General features: G+C 36.9%; 1 pseudogene; it reads right to left on the reverse strand.

The window, feature by feature from the left end:
- Positions 1-20,192: 20,192 nt before the first annotated feature.
- LOC146907711 (secreted RxLR effector protein 161 pseudogene) lies at positions 20,193-20,950 on the reverse strand (annotated as a pseudogene).
- Between the last annotated feature and the right edge of the window lie 3,956 nt (positions 20,951-24,906).

Genomic DNA, 24,906 nt, shown 5'->3' on the forward strand with positions numbered 1-24,906 from the left:
TGTTTATTTATGGCACGTTTGTTACTTGTTTCACAAGTTATCCAGGGAAAAGCCGAGAGAAAAGTGAAATTTTGACCTTTTACGCTTTAGTCATCTTACTCTACCCATTTGTGCAGGAATTGAGTGTCCAAACATCAAGCAAGTGCAAAAACAACAAATTTGGGCAAAGGCCAGCTCGCCATGGCGAGCCAAAGGCGAGCTAAATGGCGAGGACTTCCAGAGAGCACCAGGCCACTTCGCCACTGAGATGGCCATGGCGAGAAATTTCGCCAGGCGAAGTTCTGGCGAGGCAAAAGGCGAAGAAAGGCGGTTTGATCTGATTTTTGGTGACGTGGCAGAATCCCATTGGTGAAGAAAACTGAGCTCGCCATGGCGAGCAATATTCTGCCAGGCGAAATTGACTTTTGCAGATTTGTATAAAAGCTCATTTTCTCTCATTTCTAATTATTAAGTTAGTTTTTATCTTAGTTTTTCTCATAGTTTTCATAGGTAGATATTTCTTAGGGAGAAATAAGGTAGATCATATAGAGTGAGAGTGATTTTGGAAGTTGGATCTTTATTTCTTTGTTGAGACATCACAAGTGTAATGAATCCTTCCTTTTCAATCCATCATTGCAAGGCTTCCATGATGATGTGTAGCTAAATACCCTTTGTTGGGATGTGAGGTACTTGATCTTGCTAAACATGTAATCTTTTGATCTTGCAATATATGATTCTAGCAATTTATATTCAATATTGTTGTTATTCTTGTGTTAATGCTTTCAATAAGATTCAAGATGATTTGGACACAAACTCTTGAATCTAGAGCTAGGGGAGCAACATATCTTAGGTTAACTTCTTTGACAACTTTTTTAATCTTGTGATAATCACCTTAATCAAGAGTTTAATGCTTTCGGATGCTTAATCAGGCTGGACACGGTCGATTAAGTTATCCGATCGACTTTGTTATCGTTTAAGGGATTTGGACACGAATGTTTAAACGATAACTTAGAAATAATTATATCACTTTGGACACGAAGGGTAGTTTAGAATTGATTGTGATAATGTTGTTTACAAAGCTAGAATTCGTATGGATCATTTGGTTACATGTGACGCTTGGTTAAGGAACGCTACTCCTAACAAGTTTCAATCCTTATTTATCTCAACTTTTACTTTTTGCAATTAGTTTAGTTAGTTACATTTCAATTCAAACAAACAAGTACTCTTAATACTTGGAATGATAGTCGATGTTAAACTGTCATTGATAACGCACTATTCCCTGTGGAGACGATACAAAAATACTTATCTTGTTTTTGATGCAAAATATACTTACATCAAAATGGCGCCGTTGCCGGGGAATGGTGTTTAGTTATCATAGATAGAAGATTGATTTATCGTTTTAAGCATTTGTATATAATCGTAAATATTTTTCTTTATTTGATAGTTGTTTGAACTAACCCCTTGTTGATAAACAAAGAAAAGTTTCTTGTTAGTTGTTTCCGTTTTAGGATCACCACCTAGCCAAAATCATGGCTGATCATGGTTACTTCAACTTCTATACTCCACCCGAGTATGAATCCTATCCTCAGTATCAGCAACATTCTTATGGAGATGAGAGATACAAGGTGATAGAAAATACTTTGAATATCTTCATGCAACAATCCATGATAAACATGCAAGATACCAACCAAAGATTGAAGACTTTATCACTTCAAATTGGGTTGATTCAAGCACAAATCATGGATAACCAAGCCAACAATCAATCCACACTTGGAGAACAAGAAAATAATCCAAACATGTTTGGGAGAGTCGGAGAGATTGTTGAAGAAGTTGTTGTTCAAAATGAGGTAGTTACAATTGTTGATATTGAAGAAGCAACGGTGGTTGAGAAAAAGGAACGGTTACTAATCAAGGAAGATTTAATGGTAACAAGAGGGAAGAAGATGAACAAGGTAGAAATCGATCGAGTCATTGATGAAATTAACGCCTTGTTCAAACCAAAGCTAGGGAGGTCATGGACTCCAAATCTTTTGTTTCTAAAGTTCATGGAATTCCTCCCAAAGCGTAGGGTTTCAAAGCATGATGTGCTATCCGTTTCATTTTGGCCACCCTAACGAAAAAGGCGTCGAGCTAACGATGTTAAACAAGCGCTAGTTGGGAGGCAACCCAATTTTGTAAGTCCATTTATTGTTTTATTGCATAAATAAGTTTAGAGTCATATGCATAACAAAGCTAATCCAAAGCAGAAGCAACTTAAAAATTTTGGTCTAAAAATGTCATTTTCGCCAGGCCAAGATATTTCGCCTGGCGAAATTTACAGGTCATTTGACCTGCTTACCAGAAATCTCGCCATGGCGAGATCAGCCTCCGCCTGGCGAAAGTGCCAAAATGGCAGTTACGTTTTCCCATACCACTAACTCTCCATAACTCCTCCCAACCACCCACTCACCCTTATTATCTCAAAAATTTCGGTTTCTTTTTCCTCTCTCTCCACTAACCCTATTTTCTCACTTCAAACCCTAATTTTTCCAAGGAAACTTTCCATACAAATCCATAGCAAGCCAAATCAAGTCAAGCTTTTAATTTTTCATCATCTCTGCATTTGATTTAATCAGGTTTGTTATTAATTTCTTTCATTATTTACTGTGCATGACTTGTTCTTGATAAAACCCTAGGTTAGTTGACAATAATCAATGTTAATCTCTTCTTCTTGTCAATGTGAATCCCTAAAATGACTGAGATGAACGAAAATCAGAAACAAATTTGTGTTCTTTTCTTGCTCACACCACAACTTTTGAATTTCTAACCCATTTTTGTAAAATTTAGAATAAAAAGGGTTTGTGTGGTGAAACTCTGATTTGATTCATCTCTGGGTCATGATAAGGGTCGAAAAGGAGTGATATAAGTTAGAACAATCTTGCAATAGGAAGAAACAAGGGAAAACTGGTGAATTTTTGTGAAAAAGGGCAAATTTCGAAATTCTGGGTTCCCTCGCCATTGAGTTCGCCATGGCGAGGTGTTCATAAAAACCCAGAAAATTTTAACCAATTTCGCCATGGCGAGCTCAGCCTTCGCCTGGCGAAATTCACTGGACCCAGAATTTTTTTTATTCTGCTTTGACTGTAATTCTTTCTAATCTTTTGTTCTGTGAATTGTATGGGTTTCCTGGTTGTGTTTTCTTACAGGTATGGCTCCTAAAAATTCTCAAAAGGCATCATCTTCCGCTAAGGGAAAAAGGAAACAATCTGAAACTGTTGAAGCTTCAAGGCCATATGATGAGCACAAGTTCTTTAGTGCTGACCATCAGGAAAGGTTTCAGGAACTCTGCAGCCGAAAGATTTGGCATGACAAGCAGTTCCAAATCTCAGCTCAAGGGAAATACAAAGTGTTGGCTGCCATCATTCAGAGGAGAAAATGGGAGAAACTGGTTGCCCCACACCCTCAACTCAACACTGACATTGTGCGTGAGTTCTATGCGAACGCCATGCCTTTAGAAGGAGAGGGTTTTAGCTTTACAACCATGGTAAGGGGCAGGGTGATCACCTTTGATCGCAAAGGTATCAATGATTACCTTGGGAAACCGTACAAACTTAAGACCCCAGATGAACTGTGTCCCTTCCACCTCCAACAAAACAAAGGGGATTGGGATCACTCAGCCATTCAAGAAACAATTCTACAACCGGGGAAGGGGTATGAGAAGAGTGTGACTGGGAGGGATACCGTAAAGAAGTGTAACATGACCCCCATTGCTCAAACCCTCTTGAAACTGATCTTGTTCAATGTCAAACCCAAAAGTCACCTCTCTACTTGCACCATAGATATCCCACCCCTCTTGTACTACATTCTCACCGATCAACCGGTCGACATTGCCCGCATCATTGCTGAAGAACTTAAAGATGTTGCTTTAAGCAACAAGGATAGGGTCCCTTTAGCCTTTCCTGGATTGATAATGGGGTTGATCATTAGCCTCCGCATTAAAATCCCTAGCCATGTCCATGAGGAGCTGCAGAATCCAATCACTGATGCTATCATTGCAAGGCACAGTGACAAAGAGAAAAAGGGTAAGAAAGGTACCGGAGCTTCCTCATCGCACCAACCTCAAGCTCCAACTTCAGCTGATGATTTCTCACACATGGACCCAGCTCAGAGGCAGTGTTTTACTTACACTTGGGACTACCTGGATGCAAACAAACGGGCTATGACATCATTGCATGACTCTATGTACCGGATGCAGCTACATGCCGGTTACCCACAGGTAGCAGACCATCAGGTTCCTTTTCCAGAGGCTTTTCAGGCTTATTGTGCTTGGCCTGGGGACAGGCCATTTGTCTATGGAGGGGGTGGTTCTTCAGATATGCATATTGATGATCCAGCTGATGATGATCAGGGTGGGGCAGATTTACATGATCCGGATGCGGTGGTGAGTGCAACAAATTCTAGTGAAGACACTCAGAGTTACGAAGAGGAGGAGTTTTAGGGAGCAGAACTTGAAAGCACATCTGAATTGAGAACATTTGAAGATGCTTTCAGTCAATTCCTTATTTCTAGAACTCATCTTTTATTGCTTTTTGTTAATTACTCTTTGAACTATTTGCTTCTGTTGATGTTTACTTTGTTATGTATGACTTTAGTACTTTGGGATATTTTGAATTATGTATTGTTCCGTACTATGGGATTATGTATTGTGTTATTGTTTTAGACAATGTGTTTAATTACGGGTTGTTAGTATTGTTTTAGTAACGTATTGTGTTATTTTATTTTTGTGGATGTATTTCATTTTGAGCTATTTTTAAAAATTTGTGGAAGTTTATTTTGGTTATTACTATTGCTTGTTTGAAAGAAATTGAAAAAATGCTCAAGACTTCAAATTGCAATGTGCTTGAAAGATAGCCAAAGTGAGCATATCTCAGATGATTGATAATGATTCATTGTTGTGATTAAAGCGCATAGCCAAGGTACAAGTTTCCGGTTTTTCTAGATTTTTACTTGAATGTGAAACGGGTACTTTGCACAAATTTCACGTAATTTAGTTCTTCGCAATAATATATTTGTTTGTGAACCACGTAGTACTAGCCTAAAGTGAGGAAACCTCAAATGTTTGTACATATGCAAGGAGACCGGTATTCATTGTTTAACTCAGTTGTTTTATGTTAAATCAAATAATTGTTTTAAATTGTGTGAAGGCATGGAAGTGATCAAGGCACATTTTTTTTTTTGTTAATGAGTGAAACTTACTTGACCACAAATAGCCTACCTTGTGAGAAGAGCGAGTACTTGCTAACCCACTTGAGCCAAATGAATCGGAGTCATCAATTATGAACTGTCAATTCATAAGCACAATGCTTGATGAACTTGCCCTTAAATTTAAACCCAGTTCATTTTTGACGCACTTTAGGACTCTGAGTTGTTTTTAATTGTTGAACCCCAAACTTTCAATGTTATTTGTTCCTTTTGCCTTAGAGTAAAGGAACATTCAAATAGGGTGTATTTTGATTCAAGTTGGGGAGAGAAGGTAGATGTAAATCTTATGTCAAGTACAATGGTGTAATTTTATCTTTGATCAAGACAACATGGTGTTGTAAATACAAAAGAAAAGAAAACAATGTTTACATGAAAAGAAAAAGAAAAAGAGAAAAAGAAAGAAAAATCCAAAAAGAAAATAAGTTGTCAAGATCAAAGTGCTTCATGTTTAAGCACCAAGGGTTTGTAATGATTGGTAGGAAAGATTGTGAATTTTAATGGTTGATACAAGGAATGTTCCTCTTTGATAGGCTTTTTGATTTCAATTGCCCCACATATGACATTTCTTTTGTAGCCAAGCCAAGTTATAACCCTGATAAGTGTTTAAAAGTGATATATTTCATATAGGAGTTTAGGCATTTTAGTGACTTGTTTTGCAAGATTCTCCATGGAAAACTCCAAATATTATGCAAATATGTCATATATGCTTTTGAGCCTAATTCTACCCAATTTATGCAGGAAATGACAAGCAAGGTACAAGAAAGAAGATTTTGAACCAAAGGTAGGACGCTTTCGCGTCCTATGGACGCTTAAGCGTCCACAATGTCGTATGCAACTCATTGCACGCTTTCAGGACGCTTTAAGGACGCTTTTCATGATTCAAGTAGGACGCTTAAGCGTCCTCATCACGCGAAAGCGTGCAAACTCCAAGAACAAACTGTCTTCGGACGCTTTCTGCACGCCTTTAGCACGCGAAAGCGTACTCATTTACCTTTGTCAGAAGATATTTACGTTGTTTATGTGGCAGCTTGTTATTGGTCACTGGGTGAGATTTTGTGAAGGACGCTTAAGCGTCCTAAGGACGCGAAAGCGTCCACAACGAGTACTGCCCCATTTAAATAGATCTTTTACCTCTCTTTTAGGTATTGACTATTCCATTGAAAACATTTTATACATTTCTAGAGAGAGGTTAGAGCTATTTCAAAGAGAGAAACACAAAGCAAGTGATTAAGGAGTAGATTCAACCCTAGATTCATTGAGACATCAAGGATCTTGGCATGGAATCTTCATCTTTCCTTCCTTCCTTGCATTAGTTTACATGTCTATATGTAACTATCACCTTCTATGTAGTATTGAGGTAACAATCAAGCTATTATGTAATCTTTTGATCTTTTAATATATAAGGTTCTAGCTTAATGATTCAATATTGTTGTTATTCTTGCTTTTAATGCTTTCAAAGAGATTCAAGATGATTTGGACACAAACCCTTGAATCTAGACCTAGAATAACAATCTATCTTATGTTATATCATTCTTGACAAGTTTGTAAACCTTTGATAATTACTTTTAATCAAGCTTTTAATGCTTTCGGATACTTAATCAGGCTGGACACGGTCGATTAAGTCATCCGATCGACTTTGTTATCGTTTAAGGAATTTGGACACGAATGTTTAAACGATAACCTAGAAATAACGATGTCGCTTTGGACACGAAGGATATTGTAGAAATGATTGTAATAATATTGGTTATAAAGCTAGAGTCTGTTAATCGATCGAGAGATTGCTGCTGTTATGCTTGCTCGTTATCTTATACCGCAAGCGAAATAGTTCGATCCCCTCTCGTTTTTACTTTAGTGTCAAATATGGATATAGTGTTACAAACAAACAAATTATATCCAAACCCTTTAATGTGAACGATTGTGTAAATGCTTATGATTAAACGTAACTCCCTGTGGAAACGATCCTATATATACTCACGTGTACATAGTTATATGACGTGTAGGAAAAATCTTACATCAAAATGGCGCCGTTGCCGGGGAGTAGCGGATAATTTCATAAGTATCGAAACAATTTTGTCATGTTAAGCAATTTTGCACAAACTGGTTCTTGTATATTTGTTGTACATATTTACACCTATACTTTCTTTTATGTTACTAATCACTTGGTCAAGTCGATGTGTCCAATCGAGAATTCAAAGGAATCTTAGAAAAGAAGGTCGTGTTGGCATCACGAATAGATTGGTCATTAAAGCTTGATGAGGCATGTGAAAGTCGTGCCACTTGCCGGTTGAACTAGAGCACAAAGCGTTTTGTGCGCACAAAGCGTTTTGATTTCTTAATTTTGACCAAGAGTAAGTGGGCAAATAGAGGAAGGTTCAAATACAAGAATGCGGAGAAATGCGCGACAAGCGTTGAATCCTCTAAAGTGTACAAGTAGAAGTTGAGCACTATCATGGCAAGCGGATTGTGAAACAAAACTTTGAGCTAGGACAAATGGTGTTATTTTGTAACTCAAGATTTCGGTTAATTCTGGGAAAGCTCAAGTCTAGGTGGTCCGATCCGTTTACAATCAATGAAGGTGAGCATTATGGGACGATAGTGTAGAAGTTCCAATGACAAAGTCCGACTGGACGGTGAATGGGCAAAGATTGAAACCCATCGTCTCATAAGTAGCGATCTTGGTGTGAAGTTGTTTGGCGAATGTCAACAATTTCACTAATCGATCCATGAATTCTTCATCGATAAAAGCGTCGAGTTAATGACGTAAAACAAACGCTTGCTGGGAGGCAACCCAGTTTTGTAAGTATTTTTATGTTTTGCATATAGTTTTAGGTCATTTAGCAATCAAAGCAAGAATTGAAAAAGCAAAAATTTTGATGGGGAGGACGCTTTCGCGACAGGAGGTCGCTTAAGCGTCCTACACGTTGGTTTGAAAAAAAATAATAACGTTTTCCAAGGGGATTAACTCCCCTTTATCACAACCAACCACCCCACTTCTCTCATTCACGGTTTCACAAAACCAACACACACCATAACTCTCATTTTCTCTTTTCATTCACAAACATAACCAAAAAAAAAAATCAAACCTAATTCATTTTCAAGTCAAGCATTAGCACACTTCACTTATTCATTCATCATTTGCTTGCTTCATACATCATCACATCTGTAACTTGAATTGCTCAAACAGGTTTGAATTTTCTCTTCCCTAATTCTTGTTTTTAATTTTTACAATTCATGATTAGAAAAATGTTAAGGGTTAGGTTTAGAAAACTTGTGTGTTTAGAGACCAATTTCATAGGGCTGTTCTGTACAATTGAACTTCAAATCACAACAACAAATGCCATGATTATTCAAAGCTTTGAGAATCTAACCCATTTTGTGCAATTTTGAAAATTAAGGTTTGAAGAAATTATATGGAAATGTTGTGATATTGGTTCAATTCGTGTTCATAATTGTGTTGTTAGGGATGAACTTAATTGATAAAATGCTAGATTGGTACTGCCTTTTGTCTGGAATGGTTTTGCTGGATTTTGAATTCCGCAGAAACAGAAGCTGAACGAAGGCAGGACGCTTTCGCGTTGTTTGCACGCTTTCGCGTGCTCATTTTCAAACCCAGGACGCTTTAGCGTCCTGAAAGCGTCCTCCTAGCGTGCTGCTTCTGACTTTGACTGTTTTTGTTGGTTTTTGATCTGTTCACTTCCAATTATTCCATATTGATTCTAATTATTGTTTATACTGTGTATATGGACTTTCCTGGTTGTTTTGCAGATGGCTCCAAAATCTCAAACCGGTACCAAACGAACTAGAGGTTCCACATCCGGAACCGTCGAACGATCCTTACCTGTACCTAGAGTCTTTGATAGAAACCGTTTCTCTTCGGGGAAACATTATTTAAGGTACCAGGAACTAAACAAGGGTACCTGGCATGAAAAAACCTTCACCATAAGCCCAACCGGCCAATTTGCCCCAATTCTTAACATGATCACATCTAGGGGGTGGGACAAACTTTTGACTCCCGAAACAACAATTAACCCAGACATTGTGCGAGAATTCTACGCCAATGCAATGCCTGATTGTGACAAAAAAGAGATGGATGCTAGGTTTTCATATACTAGCTATGTTAGGGGTGTTCCCGTACGATTTGACCGAGATGCCATAAGCACTTACTTAGGTGACCCCCTTGAGCTTGATCCACCTGAAGACCCTGCCGAACCAGCACTTTGTGAGTATGGTCAGATGTTAAAAGACTATACCTATAGCTTTTCCCGAATTGCCAAAGACTTACTTTTACCTCGGAAACATTTCATTCCCGGAAAGAAAAGCAAAGAGGACAAAACAGCTAGGTTTAAAGACTTGCAACTTGAGGCTGGCATTATTTTCCAATTTTTGGTACATAATGTTGTTCCTAGAAGTCATGTTACCACCACTCCCATGGCTGCCCTTCCTTTACTCTGGAGCATTGTGAAAGGAAAACAAGTCGACATTGCACGAGTAATTTCAGACCAAATGAAGCATGTCGCATTATGTGGTTTCATAGGGAAAATAACCAAGCTATCCTTTCCTGGTCTACTTATGGGTCTACTGAAAGACCAAGGAGTCATCATACCTGAGCCTAGAACAGAAAAGCTTAAAGGAGTGGTTGATGATAGATATATAGAACTCCATTCACAAAGACTAGCTGGAGTTATACCACATGAGCCCGAGCCTGAGCATGACCAGGAGGATACTCAGCAGCAGGAGGGTGTGCACCAGGAGGATACTCAGCAGCAGGACATACCTCATCCTCCTACTTCATTTGAGTTTTCATCTTTTCAGGCTTATATGATGCAGTACGAGCAGAGACAGGAGCAGCGGGACCATTTTATTATGGACCAGAATGCTGCACTTTACAGGAGCCACAGAGGCATCTACCAGTCACTGTATGAGGCTCGCATGGACCCTGCTTACCAGATGTTGTCACCTGAGACTTACATGGAGGCTTGTAGATGGCCAGGGGACAGGCCAATTTTCCCAGGAGGGGGCAGTGGTGCAGCTTTTGGTGGTACTCAGGGTGATGATCATGACATGGATGATGATGATGCGGCAAACTGACCGCATCAGCTTGTATTTTTAGTGATGCTTTGATATTTCTGCTTTGACTTTTTATGTTTATGTTTTTATGTTGATGTTGGAACAATTTAAATGCTTTTGTACTTATACTTTTTGAGCACGGTTTCGAGTGTTCAACATTTTGGTTTAGTTAAATTTCATTTTGGGTTAAATAACTTAGCTTGTTGTTTGGTTTTTAACTTATTGCTTTGGATGAAAATTTTGTTTAAACTTGCTTGTGTTTCGTCAAAAGAAAGATTGCTCATGAACATCAAAGTTTAAGGTGCTCCAAGGAGCCAATTATTGAGCAAAAGCAGGTGAGTGATAATGTTATGAATTGTGAGAAAGCACAAAGCCAAGGTATTAGTTTCCCGTTATTCTAGGTTTTTACTAAGAATTTGAAACAAGTACTTTGCACAAAATGTATCTCATTTAATTCTTAACATAAACATAAATATCTTTGAACCACTTAGTACTTAACCTAAATGTGAGGTAGCTTCAATCTGTTGTATATATGCTGGAGACCGATAATCACAGTCTAACTTGTTTTAGTTATGTTAAATCTGATAATTATTTTGAATTGTTTGAAAGCATGGAAAGGATAAAGGCACTTTTTGAATTGAGAGTAACCTACTTGACCACATAAAGCCTACCTGTGAGAAGAGCGAGTATCCGATACCCCAATCTGAGCCAAATGAATCGAGTCCTCAAACATGAACTGTCAATATTCATAAGCACAATGCTTGTTGAATTTGCCTGAAATTTTTCAAAAATCCAGTTCATGGTTGAATCTTATAGGACTTTGATAATTTTACTTTGTTGAACCCTTAACCTTTTTGTACTTTGTCCCTTGCCTTAGGATAGGGGAACATTCAATTAGAGTTTTGTTGTATTCAAGTTGGGGAGAAAAAGGAGGCATTATATGTCAAGTTTGTGGTGAAATTGTTAGAATAACCTGACAACATAGAATCAAAGAAAAAAAAAGTTGTACATTTGATAAAGAAAAGAAAAGAAAAAAGAAGAAAAATAAAGTACAAAATCAAAAATAGAATAAGTTGTCAAGGTTATTGGTTTGATTGTTAATCATCAAAGGTTGTAATCATTGGTAGGGAAGATATTGAATTTCAAAGTATATTACAAAGAATGTTCCTCTTTGATAGGCTTTCTGATCAATTGCCCCACATATGACATTTCTTTTGTAGCCCGGCCAAGTTATAACCCTTGCAAGGCCTTTTGATCCATGCTTTTATGCTTTTTGAGACGATATTGGATGGACACCTAACTTAAATAGGATGTTAGCATGATTGTTGGATGCGTGTTCATTACCTCACTTATCGTTATCATAGTTTTGCATTTACTTTTAAAGAAGTGTGTTAGGTGTGGTTCATAGATAGTTATGTTTATGTTTTGAAGTTTATGATGTATAGTTTGTACTTAGGACATATTTCGCATTCTTAGTTTGCACCTAGAGTAGCGGAGGACTTCATGCTTGCCAGCGCGATCATATTTGAATCACCATTTGTTTAAATTTTTGTTTTGAATAGTTTGACACCATATTAAAAACCTTGTCCAAAGCCATGTTAGTTTCCTTTTCAATTGATTTGTTTGAGGACAAACAAAAAGCCAAGTTGGGGAGAGTTTGATAAGTGTTTAAAAGTGATATATTTCATATAGGAGTTTAGGCATTTTAGTGACTTGTTTTGCAAGATTCTCCATGGAAAACTCCAAATATTATGCAAATATGTCATATATGCTTTTGAGCCTAATTCTACCCAATTTATGCAGGAAATGACAAGCAAGGTACAAGAAAGAAGATTTTGAACCAAAGGTAGGACGCTTTCGCGTCCTATGGACGCTTAAGCGTCCACAATGTCGTATGCAACTCATTGCACGCTTTCAGGACGCTTTAAGGACGCTTTTCATGATTCAAGTAGGACGCTTAAGCGTCCTCATCACGCGAAAGCGTGCAAACTCCAAGAACAAACCGTCTTAGGACGCTTTCTGCACGCCTTTAGCACGCGAAAGCGTACTCATTTACCTTTGTCAGAAGATATTTACGTTGTTTATGTGGCAGCTTGTTATTGGTCACTGGGTGAGATTTTGTGAAGGACGCTTAAGCGTCCTAAGGACGCGAAAGCGTCCACAACGAGTACTGCCCCATTTAAATAGATCTTTTACCTCTCTTTTAGGTATTGACTATTCCATTGAAAACATTTTATACATTTCTAGAGAGAGGTTAGAGCTATTTCAAAGAGAGAAACACAAAGCAAGTGATTAAGGAGTAGATTCAACCCTAGATTCATTGAGACATCAAGGATCTTGGCATGGAATCTTCATCTTTCCTTCCTTCCTTGCATTAGTTTACATGTCTATATGTAACTATCACCTTCTATGTAGTATTGAGGTAACAATCAAGCTATTATGTAATCTTTTGATCTTTTAATATATAAGGTTCTAGCTTAATGATTCAATATTGTTGTTATTCTTGCTTTTAATGCTTTCAAAGAGATTCAAGATGATTTGGACACAAACCCTTGAATCTAGACCTAGAATAACAATCTATCTTATGTTATATCATTCTTGACAAGTTTGTAAACCTTTGATAATTACTTTTAATCAAGCTTTTAATGCTTTCGGATACTTAATCAGGCTGGACACGGTCGATTAAGTCATCCGATCGACTTTGTTATCGTTTAAGGAATTTGGACACGAATGTTTAAACGATAACTTAGAAATAACGATGTCGCTTTGGACACGAAGGATATTGTAGAAATGATTGTAATAATATTGGTTATAAAGCTAGAGTCTGTTAATCGATCGAGAGATTGCTGCTGTTATGCTTGCTCGTTATCTTATACCGCAAGCGAAATAGTTCGATCCCCTCTCGTTTTTACTTTAGTGTCAAATATGGATATAGTGTTACAAACAAACAAATTATATCCAAACCCTTAATGTGAACGATTGTGTAAATGCTTATGATTAAACGTAACTCCCTGTGGAAACGATCCTATATATACTCACGTGTACATAGTTATATGACGTGTAGGAAAAATCTTACATCAAACCCTCAAAGACCTTTTGATCCATGTTTTTATGCCTTTTGAAACGATTTTTGGATGGACACATAACTTGATTGGAATGTTAACTTGATTGCCGGATGTGTGTTCATAATCCTCATTCATTTGATTTCAATTGTTTATCTACTTTCATAGAAGTGTGTTAGGTGTGGTTCGTAAATAAATATATTATTGTTTTGAACTATTTGACATGTACTTTGTGTTTAGAACTCATTTCACATTTGCAGTGGATTGCCAGATAAGTCGGAAGCTTCAGACTTGCCCGCGCATATTTGTCAAATCATTCATCTGTAAAAGCTTTCAAAGTCTTTCTTACTTGTGTCTTGGCGTAGCTTGTTATGTTTTTGATATTTTGTTTGAGGACAAACAAAGAGTTAAGTTGGGGAGAGTTTGATAAGTGCCAGGAAGTAGTACTTTTAATGTTTATTTATGGCACGTTTGTTACTTGTTTCACAAGTTATCCAGGGAAAAGCCGAGAGAAAAGTGAAATTTTGACCTTTTACGCTTTAGTCATCTTACTCTACCCATTTGTGCAGGAATTGAGTGTCCAAACATCAAGCAAGTGCAAAAACAACAAATTTGGGCAAAGGCCAGCTCGCCATGGCGAGCCAAAGGCGAGCTAAATGGCGAGGACTTCCAGAGAGCACCAGGCCACTTCGCCACTGAGATGGCCATGGCGAGAAATTTCGCCAGGCGAAGTTCTGGCGAGGCAAAAGGCGAAGAAAGGCGGTTTGATCTGATTTTTGGTGACGTGGCAGAATCCCATTGGTGAAGAAAACTGAGCTCGCCATGGCGAGCAATATTCTTCCAGGCGAAATTGACTTTTGCAGATTTGTATAAAAGCTCATTTTCTCTCATTTCTAATTATTAAGTTAGTTTTTATCTTAGTTTTTCTCATAGTTTTCATAGGTAGATATTTCTTAGGGAGAAATAAGGTAGATCATATAGAGTGAGAGTGATTTTGGAAGTTGGATCTTTATTTCTTTGTTGAGACATCACAAGTGTAATGAATCCTTCCTTTTCAATCCATCCTTGCAAGGCTTCCATGATGATGTGTAGCTAAATACCCTTTGTTGGGATGTGAGGTACTTGATCTTGCTAAACATGTAATCTTTTGATCTTGCAATATATGATTCTAGCAATTTATATTCAATATTGTTGTTATTCTTGTGTTAATGCTTTCAATAAGATTCAAGATGATTTGGACACAAACTCTTGAATCTAGAGCTAGGGGAGCAACATATCTTAGGTTAACTTCTTTGACAACTTTGTTAATCTTGTGATAATCACCTTAATCAAGAGTTTAATGCTTTCGGATGCTTAATCAGGCTGGACACGGTCGATTAAGTTATCCGATCGACTTTGTTATCGTTTAAGGGATTTGGACACGAATGTTTAAACGATAACTTAGAAATAATTATATCACTTTGGACACGAAGGGTAGTTTAGAATTGATTGTGATAATGTTGTTTACAAAGCTAGAATTCGTATGGATCATTTGGTTACATGTGACGCTTGGTTAAGGAACGCTACTCCTAACAAGTTTCAATCCTTATTTATCTCAACTTTTACTTTTTGCAATTAGTTTAGTTAGTTACATTTCAATTCAAACAAACAAGTACTCTTAATACTTGGAATGATAGTCGATGTTAAACTGTCATTGATAACACACTATTCCCTGTGGAGACGATACAAAAATACTTATCTTGTTTTTGATGCAAAATATACTTACATCAATATCTCTTTTGTAAAGTTACTCAACATTATAGTGGAACGGAGGGCTGCTCTCTCCCCCATACTAGGTCAGTATTGGACCGAACTTGGTAAACAAATTTCGTGTGTTCTCTCTTTCTTTCTCTCGCTGTTTTTCTACTTTTGCTTGTGTTTATAACTGTTCCCACGTTGATATTGGTTGTTGGATTACTTTGCTCCACACATCAAGTATTTTATTGGTGTGATTTTCAACGAATTCACAACAACATTGTTAATGTTTCTGCTTATCAATTAGCTAGATTTACGTTAAATTTCATAGACTTGATTTGGATTGACGATTGTTTCTTTGAATTGCCTCATTTGTTTCAGTTAATTTAACTGCTTAATAAAATTCATTTTTCGTCAAAAAAATAAACATAAGTGAATCCAGGGAATATACTTTCTTATTGTGGAAACCTGTAATTGGTAGACAATGGTCCTATCTTACATATAGTATACCGACTTTATTTTATGATCAATGTTATGATTGCTTGCTTATCCTTAAATAATGGAATACTATGCCTTTTAAATCAACTTCATAAGGAATAGCATTTGTATATATATGGTCCTCAAGTACAGCACATGCACGAACAACAAATGATGATATGCCTTCAATTCATACACATATATGTATATTATATGCTATATGCAGTCTTGAGTTGTTGCCACTTGCAAGGATGCCAAACAATTTTTGCTATTTGTAGCATGTAAATTGTTGCCACTTGCGTAAGCTATAGTTACCGAAAGTGCAATGACATGAAAAGGATTGTGGTATTGTTGATCATATGATTTGTGTCTCATGCTTGGCCCGATTCCCTGATTATAAACCAAACGTGAAAAGAATATGCATGCATATTTATTTTGACACATTTGCTTCCCCACTTCATAAATATATTTATTATTCATAATCATGTCACCTTCTGATGATAAAGCCAATATATTATACTTCATCTGTTCCAAATTATACGGCATCCTAGTAATTTCATACGGGATTAAGAAATGTACTTAATTTTGTATAGAATAAAGTAATTGTGAGTTGTTTTACAAAAATATCCTTCATTAATGGTATGAAAAACGTAAATTAAAAGAATTGAAAAATATAAATTAATAGTAAGAGGCATAAATATGAACAACATTTAAGCTATCTTCGATAATTTAATTATATCAACCCACAATTTTAACTTGAGATCACATAATTAAAATGTAAGGTTCAAATATGTATTTACATCACTATAAAAATATTTATTATTGTTGAAAATTAAGAAGCCAAACATAAGTGGAAACCTAGATATCTAAGATGTTCATAAGTAATGGAATATTTAATTCTATCGGCTTTCTAACTTTTATGGACCTCCAAACTTTTTCTTTTTTTTTTTTTTATAAGAAAAGAAGTTTATATCATTTCATTACATGTTCACCAAAATTTAGTATATCTACCAAAATTTGGAAACTAGTTGAGGATGTGGCCGCCTTGGATAATCTATGGGTTGTCTTATTTGTTTGTCTCTTCACAAACTCAACACTAAAGTTGACATAATATTGTTCAAAGATAGTTTTACAATTATGGAATATCATCCCAAATTTTGTAACATCTTGATGTGCAAATGAAAAACTATCCACCACTTTTTTGGCATCATGCTCAAAATTGATAGGTCTCAAGTGTAATGAACCCATTCTAAAGCTGATAACAACCCAAGATTCGCCAATATGAACCTCACACATTGGAGTAAATCATCCAGTTTAACAAAAGTTCCTTCTAATCCCTTATACAAACTCTCATTCCCACTATATTTGATCAGGGGAGGACACTCTCAATTAGATACTGGGTTATTGTCGTTTTGAGGTATATTTAAAGTATGAGTACTTTTTAGATTTATTTAATAATGATGTTGTATCCAAGGTTTTAAATAACGATCGCGGTCAAGATTGCGGTGGCGTATAGGATTTCACAATTTCAACTGTTACTGATGTTGCGTTAAGGATTGCGGTTGTAGTGGTGTGAAGTAATCACAACATTGCACAAACTTAAATAATGATAGTAACATAATTAACTTAAACTAGAGATATATTTTTACTTTTTCTTTTAGAGAAGATATATTTTGACTTCTAAACTAGATAAGAAGATAACATTATGCAATTTATGATCAAATATGTACTAAAAATATGATTTTGATCTATCTCAGTTGAAAAAATATTCGGATTTTGTGTCTATTGTCATGAATGGTATTTTTTGTGGCCGTAATGGTGTTTCGTCGTGGCTGTAATGACGTTTCATCGTTATTTTTGTTCACTCTGTTAAAACGCTGAAAAACGGTAACGTCGGCTACCTATACCTTTTTGTCGCGGCTTTTTCTCGGTAACAGACCGGTTTTTAAAACCTTGGTTGTATCTAGTCTTTATTAAAAATTAGATACATCATTTATTAAATGAACATAAAATATGAACTTTCTCTTATAAATGAAACCGAAAGTAGTATATATTTGGGAACTATTGAAATTTTTCTTTATCTCTTTTATTGTTCTTCCTTCAAATCTCTATCTCTATATACATGTATTCTGACCTACACTTTGCTGACGTGTCATTCTAACAAAGCTCTAAAAAAAATTACTTTTATTTTGAGATTGACACTTGCTCTAATACATGATTCTTTTGCATACCAATTTTTCATTTTCATTTCCCATATAAGTTACGAAATAAATCTCCATTAATTTGATTTTATGCATGTTGCATGATTAATACATCATGGGTCTGTTTAAAAAAAAAAAAAAAAAACCACCGGTTACATTTTGATCGGTTACATTTCTTAGTTGTTCAGGGGACAAATGTATTTGTTAAAGCAATTCCAATTCTATACTTATTGATGATGATTGATGATATTGATTGGTTGATTGATAGAGCACTATATATACTCCTCTCAAGAAAAAAAGATACAACGCTATATATGCCATTTTATTAGACTTTTGATATTGATACTAACCACTACTCACATGTTTCTTTCTATTCCTTCCATTTTCTTTAGTTTTCAGTTTCATACTTCCGTCTTTTATTTTCTATAATGAAATTCCTTCTTTCTCTTTTGTCATATAGTATGTGCAGGTTTTGGAGATAGGAGAATTTGTTCAAAGAACAACTCTTATTTGCAAAAGTGGTTGTGTGGTTACATTGAAATTGGTGTTATAACATTCTACCACTGAATGTTAATTTATCTTCCATTTCTTTTTCTTTCTAATTATTGTTTTTGATAGGTACTAAATATGTTACTCCTATCACGGTGTGTAATAAAACTTTCATTATTTTTATGGTCTTTATTTTACATCCATTTTTTTTAATAAAAAGTTTAGGTGAGTTGAGCATTTTCTTTGATCTACTACTAAACTTATAAAATTGACTGTGCATGCACCTTAGAATTATTCAAACAATTTCTAATTACTTACAAGATAAAGATTACACATGTCCTCTGATATTTTTGCAAATGTAACCTACACTATAAAAAAAAATATATAAAGGATTCAACAAAATCCAATTACTTATAATGTGATCAATGTACACGTCCCTTAATATTCTTGCAAATGTAACCTATTCATAAAAAAATAGTCTGTGTTTGATTTTTTAGCTTATTTTTTCAGTTTTACTACAACGATTTATAACCACAACTTAACACACACATATATTTTCATCTCTTTCCTTCACTTGACACTTTCATTCACATCGATCTGAGATCGTTAAATTTGTGCAGCAATGTCAAAAAGATAAGTGGTACAATTTCTACATTTTTTTCCACCATATTTATTTTTCTTTGTAGTAAACTTACATAATTTAAATTTCTTCATGTTAGAAGCAAAACAATGATTGCTTCAGTTTATTCTCTTATATGGATATGATGTTATTTCTTAATTCTTCCAAGTATTTGTTTCTTATATTTTTCAATATGACTCTAAGAATTCCAACTCAATACACATGAAGGCCACAAATGAAATAAATATGTAATTTTCTACTTCTTCTAAATTGAATTGAGTGATGAGAACTTATGTTAGTCTTAACATAAATCGTTGCATGTGGATTTGTCATGCAATGTAATTTTCTACTTATTTTGAACTGAATTGAGTGATGGTAACTTATATTAGTCTAACATAAATCGTTACATGCGGATTTCTTTATATATATATGATGTGCCTTCTGCAAGAGGAATCACATGTTGTTGTATTTTTTTTTTAATTTGGCAAAGATCTATTAAAAAAATTCAAATCCAAGCACATTGTTGTGAATTCGTTGTGAAAACCACACCAATAATAAAACTGATGCGTGGAGCAAATTAATGCCAAGCAATCAATTGAAGCAGATGGCAAAAAATAATTCAAACAAAAATAAACAGCAAGAGATAAAGGAAGAAGAAGAAGAACACAAGAATCTGTTTACCCAGTTCGGTCTAATGATGACCTACTCTGGGGGAGAGAGCAGCTCTCCGTTCCACTATAATGATATGAGTTTCTTTACAAAGAGATTTTGAAGGTTACAAGAATTAGTCTTCAAACCTAACTCTACCCTCAGTCTCAGCCTCTTCCCGTGACCAAGAGACTCAATCCTAATAGTGCTTTGTTCAAGGTGAATCAAAAACAATCCCAACCCTAGTGTTGTTGCCAAGAGAATTTCTCTATAAACCCTAGTTTGTTTGTTGGCTTCTAAACCTTGTTTTTCTACACCACATAATCATCTGATACAAGGTTTATATTTATAGTGGAAAGCATCCCTCAAAAAACCAAACGGAACAGAACCGGCCCATGAAAAAACCGTTTTTTTAACTTCTGCAGCGCAACAAATCGGGCCCCGATTTATACCATTCGGGCGCCGATTTTTACAGTATCACAGGCCTTCAGAATTAGCTCAAAATCGGGCCCCGATTGCACAGTGTTCGGGCGCCGATTTTGACAGTTCCAGGATGCATCATTTTTGAGTCATTTTCCAACAATTCTCCACCTTGACTCCAAAATGGTGATGATGCCAATTTAACCATCAATCACCTTGCTGCTCTCTCCGACCTTCATCTATGCTTCAATGAAGTTAATCAAGTCCAAGCAATGCTTGAACCTTGATCTCGGTAATGATTTGGTGAACATGTCTGCTGGATTTTCTTCCGATGCCACTTTCTCCACCATGATCTCCTTTGTCTCAATCATGTCTCTAACAAAGTGCAAACGAATGTCAATGTGCTTTGTTCTTTCATGATAGACCTGATGATTTGCCAAATGAATGGCACTTTGGCTATCACAATGTATCTTCACACACTCTTGACTAATCCCCATTTCTCCAATCATACCTTTCAACCATATGGCTTCCTTGACCCCTTCAACAAGGGCTATGTACTCTGCTTGAGTTGTTGAAAGAGCTACAACAGATTGTTGATTTGCCTTCCAAGTTACCGCTGTACCGAACAATGTAAACACAAATCCAGACAAAGATTTTCTAGTGTCTACATTACCTGCATAGTCCGCATCCACATATCCTTCCAAAGCATCCCTTCCTGGTTGTGACCTTGTATACTTCAGACCACCTTTCAAAGTCCCATTCAAATATCTCAGAACCCACTTCAAAGCTTGCCAGTGCACTTGACCCGAATTTGCCATAAACCGACTTATCACACTTATTGCATAGGATAAGTCCGGTCTACTACAAACCATACCATACATGATGCTTCCAACCCCACTTGCATAGGGAGTACCCTCCATCTTGTTTTTCTCTTCATCGGATTGAGGACACTGCTTTATTGACAACTTTGTGTGATGACCAAGAGGAGTGCCAACGACCTTAGAATCTCTCATTCTGAACCGCTCCACCACTTTCCTCAAGTAACCTTGCTGAGATAAGAACAGCTCACCTTAGTTTCGGTCCCTTATGATATCCATACCAAGTATCCTCTTTGCATTACCAAGATCCTTCATCTCAAATTCATCATTCAATCTTTCCTTGAGCTTCTGAATCTCTTGCATGTCAGAACTTGCCATAAGAATATCATCTACATAAAGGAGAAGGTAGAGAATGACTTTCTCATTCCTCCTCATCATGTAAACACAACTATCATAGTTGCTTCTCACAAAACCAGCCTTTACTAGGAACTCATCAAACCGACGATACCACTGCCTTGGACTTTGCTTCAACCCATACAAAGATTTCTTCAACAGACATACTTTTGAATCATCTTCTACGAAACCTTCTGGTTGTTGCATATAGATAGTTTCTTCCAACTCTCCATGTAGAAATGCGGTCTTCACATCCATTTGTTCTAACTCAAGATCATACATGTTAACAATCGCCATAAGTACCCTTATAGAACAATGTTTTACCACCGGTGAAAAGATTTCATTGTAATCAATCCCTTCCACCTGAGTAAAACCCTTTGCTACAAGTCTTGCCTTATACCTTGGTGCTTCGACCCCTGGTATACCTTCTTTCTTCTTAAACACCCACTTGCTTCCCACTACCCTTTGATTCTTAGGTAATGAAACAAGTTTCCAAGTCTGGTTCTTTTCCAATGAAAGCATTTCCTCATTCATTGCCTTCAACCAATCCTTGCTTTCGTTGCTTTCTAATGCTTCCCTGAAGTTCTTTGGTTCCGAGTCTTGCAATTCTTCAGCTGCATTCAAAGCATAACAAATGAGGTCAGCATAACCGTATCTAACAGGTGGATTAATTTGTCTCCTTATCCTATCTCTTGCTAGCTGATAGTCAGGATCAATTGTTTCTTGGCCTTCACTCTCATCAGGTACTGGAGTCTGATCCTCCCCTTCCCTTTCATCAGTGGTAGGCTCCACCTCAAACTGAATTTTCTCTACCCCCGTTTTTGAGCTTGTATCCAGGTATTTACACTTCATCCCCATACGAGTCTCATCAAAAGTAACATCCCTGCTTATAATAAATTTTGATCCTCCAGGTTCCATCTTCCACAGTCTGTAACCTTTCACACCTTCAGGATAACCCATGAAAATACACTTCACAGCTCTAGCATCAAGTTTGTCCTGTCTCACATGAGCAAATGCTAAAGCTCCAAAAATTTTCAAATTAGAGTAGTCTGCCGGTCTCCCACTCCAAACCTCCATAGGTGTCTTAAGATCTATCCCTGTTGATGGACATCTGTTAATCAAATATGCTGCAGTACTAACAGCTTCTCCCCAGAAACTCTTGGACAGTCCAGCTCCCAACAACATACACCTCACACGCTCCAACAAGGTCTTGTTCATTCTTTCAGCAAGACCATTCTGTTGAGGTGTGTATGCCACGGTTCTATGCCTCTTTATACCTCGTTTCCTGCAAAACTCATTAAACTGCTCTGAAACAAACTCCAGGCCATTGTCAGTTCTCAACACTTTCAGTTTAGTTCCAATCTGATTTTCTATAAGTGTATGCCATTCTTTAAATTTTTCAAAAGCGTCACTTTTATTCTTCAGAATGTATACCCATACCCTTCTAGAAAAATCATCAATAATAGACATGAAATATGAACCTCCCCCATGAGTTTTAACTGATGTTGGACCCCAAAGATCCGAATGAACATAGTCAAAAGGCCTACTAGATTTATGCACACCCACCCCAAACTTCACCTTGTGTTGTTTGCCTAATGTGCAATTATCACAGAAATCTAGTTTGTTCAATTTTTCATTCCCTAGCAAACCTTGTTTAGCTAGCTCAACCAAACCCCTCTCACTGACATGACCTAACCTCAAATGCCACAGTTTAGTTATGTCCAGAGTGTCTACACTAGCAACCGATGCATGACCTATAACAGTGGAACCATCTAAAATATATAAACCATGTATTTTAGACCCTTTAGCTATAACTAATGCACCATGAGAAATTCTCATCATACCACGTTCAATTCTAGTACAATATCCTAGACCATCAAACATGCTTATAGATATTAAATTTCTCTTAAGTTCAGGAATATACCTCACATCCTTCAAAAGGAAATCACGGTCATCAAACATTTTGAGACGGATAGTACCCATACCTTGAATTTTGCAAGCCTTACTGTTACCAAGGCGAACAACTCCACCTTCTTTCAGCTCCAAAGTTTCAAAGTACTCCTTTCTCGGACAGATGTGATAAGAGCACCCAGAGTCCAAGACCCAACCCTTTTCAGGTTCCCAACTTGTCACAGTTAGTGCTCCAGCACTCTCATAACCTTCCTCTTCACTTGCAATCTGAACGGATGGATTACCACTTCCATTGCCCTTTCTCTCCGGACAATCCTTCTTGAAGTGACCATAGTTGTGACAAAGAAAACATTTGTACTTTGTTTTATTATCACCACCCTTTGGCCTAGACTTTGACCTGGAATTCTTGCCTTTCCCCTTTCCTCTGTTTTCACTTCTCCCCCTTGAGACATTCAAGCCTTCTCCACTATCATCAACCTTCAACTCTTTGAACTTGGTCAACTCTTTGGTTCTCAAAGCTGCTTGAACTTCCTCCAAAGTGATAGTGCCCTCTTTGCCATAAAGCATAGTATCCTTGAAATTCTCAAAGGACCTAGGTAAAGCACACAGTAGGTGTAAGGCTTTATCCTCATCTTCCAGATTTACATCTATGTTCGCCAAATCATCAATAATCTTATTGAACTCCGTCAGTTGCTCCATTATAGGTTTTGACTCCACCATTCGGTAAAAGTAGAGTTGTTGTTTCAAACATTGTCTATGTGCCAAGGACTTGGTCATGTACAATGAATCAAGTTTATTCCACATAGACACAGCAGTAGTCTCCCTTGATACTTCTCTCAACACCTTATCACCATGACACAGAATGATAGCACTGACCGCTTTATCATTCATCTCCGTCTTCTCAACAGGTGTCAGATGCGCAGGCATCTGTGCTTCTCCCTTCAATGCTTCAACACACTTTTGTTGAATTAGAATTGCCCTCATCTTTACCTTCCACAACCCGAAGTCGTTACTACCGGTAAACTTTTCAATATCCCACTTCGAACCCATGATACCTGGTTATTGATTTGACCTTTGCCCCACGGTGGGCGCCAATTGTTGTGGATTCGTTGTGAAAACCACACCAATAATAAAACTGATGCGTGGAGCAAATTAATGCCAAGCAATCAATTGAAGCGGATGGCAAAAAATAATTCAAACAAAAATAAACAGCAAGAGATAAAGGAAGAAGAAGAAGAAGAACACAAGAATCTGTTTACCCAGTTCGGTCTAATGATGACCTACTCTAGGGGAGAGAGCAGCTCTCCGTTCCACTATAATGATATGAGTTTCTTTACAAAGAGATTTTGAAGGTTACAAGAATTAGTCTTCAAACCTAACTCTACCCTCAGTCCCAGCCTCTTCCCGTGACCAAGAGACTCAATCCTAATAGTGCTTTGTTCAAGGTGAATCAAAAACAATCCCAACCCTAGTGTTGTTGCCAAGAGAATTTCTCTATAAACCCTAGTTTGTTTGTTGGCTTCTAAACCTTGTTTTTCTACACCACATAATCATCTGATACAAGGTTTATATTTATAGTGGAAAGCATCCCTCAAAAAACCAAACGGAACAGAACCGGCCCATGAAAAAACCGTTTTTTTAACTTCTGCAGCGCAACAAATCGGGCCCCGATTTATACCATTCGGGTGCCGATTTTTACAGTATCACAGGCCTTCAGAATTAGCTCAAAATCGGGCCCCGATTGCACAGTGTTCGGGCGCCGATTTTGACAGTTCCAGGATGCATCATTTTTGAGTCATTTTCCAACACACAAGATTTACCCGAATAATAGTGATGACAACTTATAT

This window comes from Medicago sativa, chromosome 7, assembly GCF_051527215.1.
Source record: "Medicago sativa cultivar Bolivia chromosome 7, Bolivia_mono, whole genome shotgun sequence".
Taxonomy (NCBI): Eukaryota; Viridiplantae; Streptophyta; class Magnoliopsida; order Fabales; family Fabaceae; genus Medicago; species Medicago sativa.